Genomic DNA, 9,986 nt, shown 5'->3' on the forward strand with positions numbered 1-9,986 from the left:
CCGGAGGATGAGGCCCAGAAATCAGGATTTTAAAAAGATTCCCGGGTGATTCTAATGTGCAGCCAAGGTTGAGAACCACTGCTCTAACTCCGTGGTCGGCAAACTGCGGCTGGAGAGCCACATGCGGCTCTTTGGCCCCTTGAGTGTGGCTCTTCCTAAGCCTTAGGAGTACCCTAATTAAGTTAATAACAATGTACCTACCTATATAGTTTAAGTTTAAAAAATTTGGCTCTCAAAAAAAATTTCAATTGTTGCTCTGTTGACTAATGAGTTTGCCGACCACTGACCTAGAGGATATGCAATGATATCACCCTGTGGTTTTGATTTGCATTTTTCTGATGTCTATTGATATTGAGCACTTTTTCATATATTGATTGGCTTTTTTTTGGTCTTCTTTGAAGAAATGTCTATTCAAATACTTTGCCCATTTTTTAATTGGGTTGTCATTTTAATGTTGAGTTGTAAGTGCTTTTCATATATTTTGAATACAAGTCTCTAGTATTCATATTTATTTTTATCTTGTTTTAAAATTTCTAATTTTTAAATACACTTTATAATAAACACTAGAGGCCTGATGCAGGAAGATTCCTGAAAGAATAGGGCTTCCTCAGGCCTAATCCTGCAAGAATAGGGCTTCTTGAGGCCGGAGCAAAGCAGTGGAGAAGGGAGCGAAGCCTGCCAAGGCGGGCTTCACTCCCTTCTCCGCCTCCTCACTCCCTCCAGTCTCCGCCGCCTGGCTTCCTCTCGTCTCTGCTGCTGTCCCGCCCGGCCGCCCTGGGTCGCACACGTGAGGGCCGGATGGCAGCTGGGCGGGTGGCGGATCTCTGCTGTTCTGCCCTGCCTGCAGTATGCAAATTAACGGCCATCTTTGTTGGATTAATTTGCATACTCTTCTGATTGGCTGATGGGCGTAGCGAAGGTACAGTCAATTAGCATCTTTGTCTTTTATTAGTGTAGATAATAGTATAATAATAAGAGTATATTAATTATAACTAAGTTTGGAGGCGTGTGCTCAGTTATTTTTATTGTTAGGACCTGCAAGTAAAAGTCTATTGAGCACTGCTTTAGACCAATTTTTTTTCCTTCCATGCTTTTGCTGTTTGCAAAAGGGAAAGCTGAGTGAGCTTAAGTCAAACTTCAGGTCTTATATATATTTTTTATTTTTTAAATATACTTTATTGGTTTTTTACAGAGAGGAAGGGAGAGGGATAGAGAGTTAGAAACATCAATAAGAGAGAAACATCAATCAGCTGCCTCCTGCACATCCCCTACTGGGGATGTGCCCACAACCAAGGTACATGCCCTTGACCGGAATCGAACCTGGGACCCTTCAGTCCGCAGGCCAAGGCTCTATCCACTGAGCCAAACTAATTAGGGCCTTATATATTTTAGTTACTATCCTATTGAAGTGTGCCTGGTACATGCAAAGTATTTTAGGTTATGCTAGATAATTAACACATAATTTAGGAAACCCTAAATATGAGAAATGAGGAAGAGTGACTAAAATGTGCTACCACATAGTGACTGCTCTAGGAAATATTAACCAAGATAAACATCATCATCATTTCAATTCTACAGATTATATGAGGAGCCATGTTAAGTAACATGGACAAGGTCATACAGTTCATAAATGGTAAAGCTGAAATTTTAATTCAAGTCTAACTCCAAAGACCAGTGTTTTCTATGTGACAATGCCTATCAGTAATATAATAAGTGAGATTTCTGCAGTGAGCAATAAATTGGAGATGACTTCCTTCTAATCCTTAGCTATTATGATGACATTTTGATTTATCAAAGTGTTCAGGTCTGTGTCAGTGGTTATTTTTATAGCTAATAAACATGTAGGGGCAAGAACAATTTTGTCTTACTGCAACATGTAAGTAGAATTGATAACTGTCTGAGATAATGTTTAAGTCAATGTTTGACATAAAAAGAAAAGATATACATCATTGGTGAAGTTTATTCCTCTATATCTTATTTTTTTGTTGTTGCAATAGTAAATGAGATTTTTTTTTAGTTTCTCTTTCTGAGAATTCTTGGGGTATAAAAATACCATCGATTTTGAGGTATTAATTTTGTATCCTCCTATGTTACCAAATGAATTAAATCTACTTTTTTTGGTGGAGTATTTAAAGTTTTCTGTTACAATGTCATGCCATCTGTGAATATTGACAGTTTTTCTTCCTCCTTTTCAATTTGGATGCCTTTTATGTTTTCTTTTTGTCTGATCACTGTGGCTAAGACTTCCAGGACTGTGTTGAGTAAGAGTGGTGAAAGCGGACATCACTGTCTTGTTCCTGTTCTTGTGGAAATGGTTTTAGTTTTTGCCCAGGCTGTAAGTTTGTCATATGTGGCCTTTATTATGTTGAGGTATGATCCCTCTATTCCCACTTTGCTGAGAGTTTTTATCAAAAATAGCTGTTAGATTTTGTTGAATGCTTTTTCTGTGTCTATTGATATGATCATGTGATTTTTGTCTTTCAATTTGTGTATATGATGTATCACATATATTGAATTGCAAATATTGTACCAACCTTTCATCCCTGGAATAAGTCCCATTGGTCATGGTAAATGATCTTTTTAATATATTGCTGGATCTGATTTGTTAATACTTTGTTGAGGATTTTAGCATCTATGTTCATCAGGGATATTGGTCTTTATGTTGTCTTTATCTGGTTTTGACATTAGGATAATGCTGGCATTATAAAAAGAGCTTGGAAGTGTTCCTTCCTCTTGGATTTTTTGGAATAGTCTGAGGATAGGTGTTAGTTCTTTGAATGTTTGGTAAAACTACCCTGTGGAGATATCTGGACCAGGGCTTTAGTTTTCTGGGAGTTTTTTCTTTATTATTACAGCTTCAATTTCATCAGTTGCTATTGGCCTATTCAGGTTTTCTGATTCTCATGAGTCAGCTTTGAAAGATTCTATTTTTCTAGGAATTTCCCCATTTTGTACACATTGTCCAGCTTGTTGGCCTATAGTTGTTCATAGTATTTTCTTGCAATCCTTTGAATTTCTGTGGTGTCAGTTGTTACTTCACCTCTTTTGTTTCTGATTTTATTTATTTTTGTCCCATAGTTCTTGTTTTAAAATATTTTTTACTCATTTCAGAGAGGAAGGGAGAGGGAGAGAGAAAAATCAATGATGAGAGAGAATCATACATTGGCTGCTTCCTGCATGCCCCACACTGCTGCTTGAGCCCGCAACTCAGGTGATGTGAACTGACTGGGAATCGAACCATGACCTCCTGGTTCAAAGGTCAAAGCTCAACCACTGGGCTCTCTTTGTTTCTTGATGAGTCTGGCAAAAGGTTCATAAATTTTATTTATCTTTTCAAAGAACCAGCTCTTGGTTTCATTGATCTTTTCTATTGTTTTGTTTTTCATTTTTAGTTTCTATGTCATTTATTTCTGCTCTGATCTTTATTATTTCCTTCCTTCTACTTACTCTGGGCTTTCCTTTTTGTTCTTTAGCTAATTCTTTAAATTGTAGGGTTAGGTAGTTTATTAAAAGTTTTTTCTTGTTTTTTGAGGTAGGCCTGTAGTGCTCTGAACTTCCCTCTTAGGACTGCTTTCAGTGTGTCCCATAGATTTTGGGTTGTTGTGTGTTCACTTTCATTTGTTTCCAGGAAGTGTTTTATTTCTTTCTTGATCTCTCTAGTAATCTAGACATTGTTTAATAACATTCTATTTATCCTCCATGAGTTTGAATGTTTTTGAGCACTTTTACTATAGTTGATTTCTAATTTCATACCATTGTGATCTGAGAAGATGCTTGATATGATTTCAATCTTCTTGAATTTGTAGAGACTTGCTTTATGTCCTAACATGTTGAAACAGGAGACATAGGTAGATATAAACAAGTGGGAGAATATACTGTGCTCATGGATTGCTCGAATTAACATCATTAAAATGTCCAAATTGCCCAAAGCAATCCATAGGTTCAATGCAATTCCTATTAAAATACCAATGACATATTTCACAGATCTGGTACAAATACCCCAAAAATTTATGTGGAACCAAAAGAGATCCCCGATAGCCATAGCAATCTTAAGAAAGAAGAATGGAATTGGAGGGATCACAATACCAGATATCAAATTATGCTACAAAGGCACTGTACTCAAAACATCCTGGTACTGGCATAAGAACAGGCATATAGATCAATGGAACAAAACAGAGAACCCAAGCCATAACAATTAATATTTGACAAAGGAGGCAAAAACATACAATGGAGTCAAGATAGTCTCTTCAATAAATGGTGTTGGGAAAATTGAATGTGCAAAAAATTGAAACTAGACCACCAACTTACACCATACACAAAATAAACTCAAAATGGATTAAAAACTTAGATGTAAGTCATGAAATCATAAAAATCCTACAAGAAGCCATAGGCAGCAAAATCTCAGACATTTCTCATAGCAATATGTTCATGGATACATCTCCTAGGGCAAGGAAAACTAAGGAGAAAATAAACAAATTGGACTACATCAAAATAAAAAGCTTCTGCATAGCAAAAGAAACCAATTTTGCCAGCACTATTTATTGAAGAGACTGTCTTGACTCCATTGTATGCTCTTGCCTCCTTTGTCAAATATTAATTGAGCCTAATGGCTTGGGTCGATGTGGGGGTTCTCTGTTCTGTTCCATTGGTCTATATGTCTGTTCTTGTGACGGTACCAGGCAGTTTTGAGGACAGTGGCTTTGTAATATAGCTTGATATCTGGTATTGAGATCTCTCCTACATTGTTCTTCTTTCTCAGGATTGCCGCGGCTATTAAGGGTCTTTTTTTATTCCATATGAATTTTTGGAGAGTTTGTTCTAGGTCTGTGAAATATGCCCTTGGTATTTTTTTTAATGATTAAAGTTTTACATAAGTTTCCTTTTTCCCCAGTTGACCCCTCAGTCACAGCCATTCCCACCCCAGGCAAGCGCCCACTGCCCCAGTATCTGTGTCTATTGGTTATGTTAATATGCATGCATACAAGTCCTTTGGTTGCTCTCTAACTCCCCCTCCCCTGCCATTTGTCTCTGGATCTATTCTTGTTCATCAAATTATGTTGATCATTATATCCCACATATGAGTGAGATCATGTGATATTTAGAGAAAAGAATGCATGGCTTTCCCTCACCTGCAGCCACAGGAGGTCTGGGAAGGTGGCTGGACTTGACTGTCCTGGGCTAAGGGACCCCAGCGGAGAGAAGCTGTGGTGTACCCCCGTGGGCCGGGGAGTCACAAACTCAGCCGGAGAGCATTGCTCACTGCAGGGATCGGTGCAATGCAAACCGTCCTGTGCAGGGGTCTCCAGAGAGCCCACGTGTGTGCCCCACAGCCGACCCAGCATATCCTAAAGCAGGGCCAATCAGCACGTGGCATTGAAGACCCTGCCCCTCTTCCCTTCAACCCCTTGTACCTACATACATCCTCAGAGAAGCCGGGGCAGGCTGACTGGAGAAGGAATGGGAGGACAGACCCCCACGCCTCATGGACGGGGGAAAGGCAGCTTGAACTGGCATGAGGCTGAAGCTTTGCGTTAGAATGTGCTGGGCTTGCCCAAGCCGGTGTGGCTCAGTGGATAGAGCGTCAGCCTGCGGACGGAAGGGTCCCGGGTTCGATTCCAGTCAAGGGCACATGCCCAGGTTGCAGGCTGGATCCCCAGTAGAGGATGTGCAGGAGGCAGCCAATCAGTGATTCTCATCATTGATGTTTCTCTCCCTCCCTCTCCCTTCCTCTCTGAAATCAATAAAAAAAAAATGTGTTGGGGCTTAAATTCCTGAAAAAACACTGTTCTCATAAGAGAACAAAATCAATCAGGAAGTTAAGGGTCTGCCGGAGCGATCACCTCCGAGGGGTAACCCGGAGAGCCAGGTGCAAAGGGCCGGGGGGCGCAGAACGCCGGGCCTGACTCATCTCCAAGGAGCGGCCTTCAGTCCGGGGACACCTGTCTGTCCACTCGCCTCTGTGTTCCCCTTACCTACCCGCGCATCGGTCGCTAAGGCGGCGGAGGCACACACCCCGGCGCAGTGACTTACTCCCATGCGATGGCCGCCACCATCACCAGGTACATCAGGTAATGGGCGGAGCCGTCCCAGTAGCAGACCATGTGCCCATACGCCGTGTTCAGATACGGTTCACCCTGAGGGAAGCATGGAGAGGGGTCCACTTTACATGGGGCTTAGACACCGCGCAGAACACCAGGCCTGCACCTCGCGTAAAACACAACAGAACTGATGTGTGCAAGTCTGCTCAAATGAAACTACGCTGCATCTCATAAAGTTACGAAATCGGCAGGAAGGGGAAAGTACAACTTTAGCCTTAGCTGGTTTGGCTGAGTGGATAGGGCATCGGCCTGTGGACCGAAAGGTCCCGGGTTCGATTCCAGTCAAGGGAGTTTACCTCAGTTGCAGGCTACTCCCCGGCCCGGGCCCAGGTTGGGACTCGTGCAGGAGGCAACCAATAGGCAACCAATTGATGTGTTTCTCTCACATCAATGTTTCTCTCTGTCTTTTCCTCTCTCTTCCACTCGCCCTAAAAATCAATGGGAAAATATCCTCGGATGAGGACTCGGGTGAGGACTAAAAAATAGTAAGTAGCCCTAACCGGTTTGGCTCAGTGGATAGAGCGACGGCCTGCGGACTCAAGGGTCGGTCCCAGGTTCGATTCAGGTCAAGGGCATGTACCTTGGTTGTGGGCACATCCCCAGTAGGAGGTGTGCAGAAGGCAGCTGATCGATGTTTCTCTTTCGTCGATGTTTCTAACTCTCTATCCCTCTCCCTTCCTCTCTGTAAAAAATCAATAAAATATATTTTTAAAAAAGAAATCTACAGATTTCTGGGTGGTAATTTGTATCCTGCTACATTGCAAAATACGTTTATTAGGTCTAATAGGTTTTTTTATGGAGCCTTTATGGTTTTCTATGGTTTTCAATATCATGTCATCTGCAAATAATGACAATTTTACTTGTTCTTATCCAATTTGGATACATTTTTTTTCTTCTTCTTGTCTAATCACTATGACTAGCACTTCCAGTTCTATGTCAAATAGGAGTGGTGAAAGTGGGCATCCCTGTCTTGTTCTTGTTCTTAGTGGAAATGGTTTTAGTTTTTGCCCATTGAGTATGAAGTTGGCTGTAGGTTTGTTATTATTTTGAGGTATGATCCCTCTAGTCCCATTTTGCTGAGAGTTTTTATCAGGAAAGAGTGTTGGATTTTGTCAAATGCCTTTTCAGCATCAATTGATATGATTATGTGATTTTTTTCTCTCAATTTGTTTATGTAATGTATCACATTTATTGATTTGCGGATATTGTACCAGCCTTGCACCCCCAGGATAAATCCCACTTGGTCATGGTGTATAGCCTTTCTAATGTAATGCTGGATCCAATTTGCTAGAATTTTATTGAGGATTTTAGCATCTATCATCAGGGATATTGGCCTGCAATTCTCTTTCTTTGGAGTGTCTTTGTCTATAAGAATGCCTATCATCAACAAATCAACAAATGACAAGTGCTGGAGAGGATGTAGAGAAAAAGGAACCCTCTTGCACTGCTGGTGGGAATGCAGACTGGTGTAGCCATTGTGGAAAACAGTATGGTGTTTCCTCAAAAAGTTAAAAATGGAACTTCCATTTGACCCAGTAATCCCACTTCTAGGAATATATCCCAAGAAAACAGAAACACCAATCAGAAAGGATATCTGCATCCCTATGTTCATAGCAGCACAATTTACCATAGCTAAGATTTTGAAACAGCCTAAGTGCCCATCAGCAGATGAGTGAATTAAAAAACTGTGGTACATCTGCACAATGGAATACTACGCCAGCATAATTTACAATAGCTAAGATATGGAAATAGCCTAAGTGCCTATCAGCAGACGAGTGGATTAGAAAACTGGGGTACATCTATACAATGGAATACTATGCTGCTGTAAAAAATAAGGAACTTTTACCATTTGCAACAGCATGGATGGAACTAGAGAGCATTATTGTAAGCGAAATAAGTCAGTCGGAGAAAGATAAATATCACATGATCTCACTCATTTGTGGAATGTAATGAACAATATAAACTGATGAACAAAAATAGAATCAATCATAGAAACATCGAACAGACTGTCCAACCTATGAGGGAAGGTGGGGGGGGATGGGGTAAGAGATCAACCAAAGGACTTGTATGCATGCATATGAGCATAACCAATGGACACAGATTTGGGAGGAGGGGATGGTATGGTTCTGGGGGGTGGGGGTGGCCAGGGAGAGGTCAATGGAGGAAAAAGGAGACTTATGTAATACTTTAAACAATAAAGAATTTTTTAAGAAGAATGTATTTTCATATTTCATTAAATTTTGGGAGGTGACATTGGTTAATAAGATTATATATGTTTCAAGTGTATATTTCTCTGATATATTATCCATATATTGCATTGTGTGCCCACCACTCAAAGTCAAATTATCTCCTGTCACCATATAGTTGGTCCCCTTTACTCTTTAGTAATGTTCATCCCCTTTCCTGCTGGTAACCACCATACGGTTGTCTGTGAGTTGCAGTTTTATATCCAATGAAGAGGAAAGAGTGCATTATTCCTTATGAAATAGAGAAAGTTCATTTAATTTTACCCAAGACAGATTTAAAAAAACACCAAATCTAATGAAGCAATATCAAGATTATATAAAGTCAAATGAATTATTATATACCCAATGCTAATTTTACTTATTCCCAAAGTAGTTATCTTACTCTTAATCTCCTTCATTTTAATGTACTGGATGGTGCATGCCTCCTATGGCAAAGGTATTGAGAAATGCATAATAATTGGTATTTTGAAATATATAAAATTTCTGTTTGGAATTACTTCTTTACAGATGGTGTTTTTTTTTCCATTGAGGGATTTATACCATAATTAGAAAAAAGATGGTCTACACCCCAATGGAATGATAGTACGTTAATTGGTATTCATTTATGTTAGACACGCCCATGGAGAAGACTAGAAGCCTCTTTTTATTGAAGTTAAATTATTGTGTGAAATCAACTAAATCCCATTCTCACTTAAATATCTGAAATGACTGACCTTTTTAATTACTTTTTTTAAAAGAGCTAGTCATCTGATAATTAACTGAATAATTCTTCAGGACAAACATTTTAAAACCCTTCAGATGAAAATATAGACTCAGATAAAGCTGAAGAGACAGTGGAATATTTTAAGTATATTTAAAATTACCATTTTAAAAGACAATCATATATTTTACAAATACCTCAAAATTAAATAGTATGTTTCATATTTTGAGAGTTTCTTAGCAGAAAGATTTAGCCTAAGGCAGCCGTGGGCAAACTACGGCCCGCGGGCTGGATACGGCCCGTTGGAAATGAATAAAACTAAAAAAGAAAAAACCGTACCCTTTTATGTAATGATGTTTACTTTGAATTTATATTAGTTCACACAAACACTCCATCCATGCTTTTGTTCCGGCCCTCCGGTCCAGTTTAAAAACCCATTGTGGCCCTCGAGTCAAAAAGTTTGCCCACCCCTGGCCTAAGGTCAGATGAGCCAGGGTCAAGGCCTATTAATGGCAATAAGATTATACTTGAACTTCTCATTTATAAGATAAAAGTAATAGCATATGCTGTGTGGCCAGCCATCTGCTGACTTTGCATGATAGAATAAAAACATGTCTAAAATTCATCCTGATAATATTTATTAAGTACAATTTGCATGGTGATCTGGAATTTTTAGGGCAGTCAAGGTAACATTCAGTATGCTTGTCTACATAAGTCATTTAGATGCCCTGAAAACCCAAAATTTCATCATCCAAACTATATCTTCTAGACTACATGTTACACTTAAAAGGAACAAAAAAATCCCTTTTGTCACAATATGTTTAACACAAACATACGATTTTCAAAAATTTTGCCACTGTCAATACTGGATTAACTTGTATTGACCAAATGTATTAATATCTAGTAAAAACAAGTGCTATTAAAATGCAAGTTATTTACCCT

This window comes from Myotis brandtii, unplaced genomic scaffold, assembly GCF_000412655.1.
Source record: "Myotis brandtii unplaced genomic scaffold, ASM41265v1 scaffold973, whole genome shotgun sequence".
In the NCBI taxonomy this organism is placed as follows: domain Eukaryota; kingdom Metazoa; phylum Chordata; class Mammalia; order Chiroptera; family Vespertilionidae; genus Myotis; species Myotis brandtii.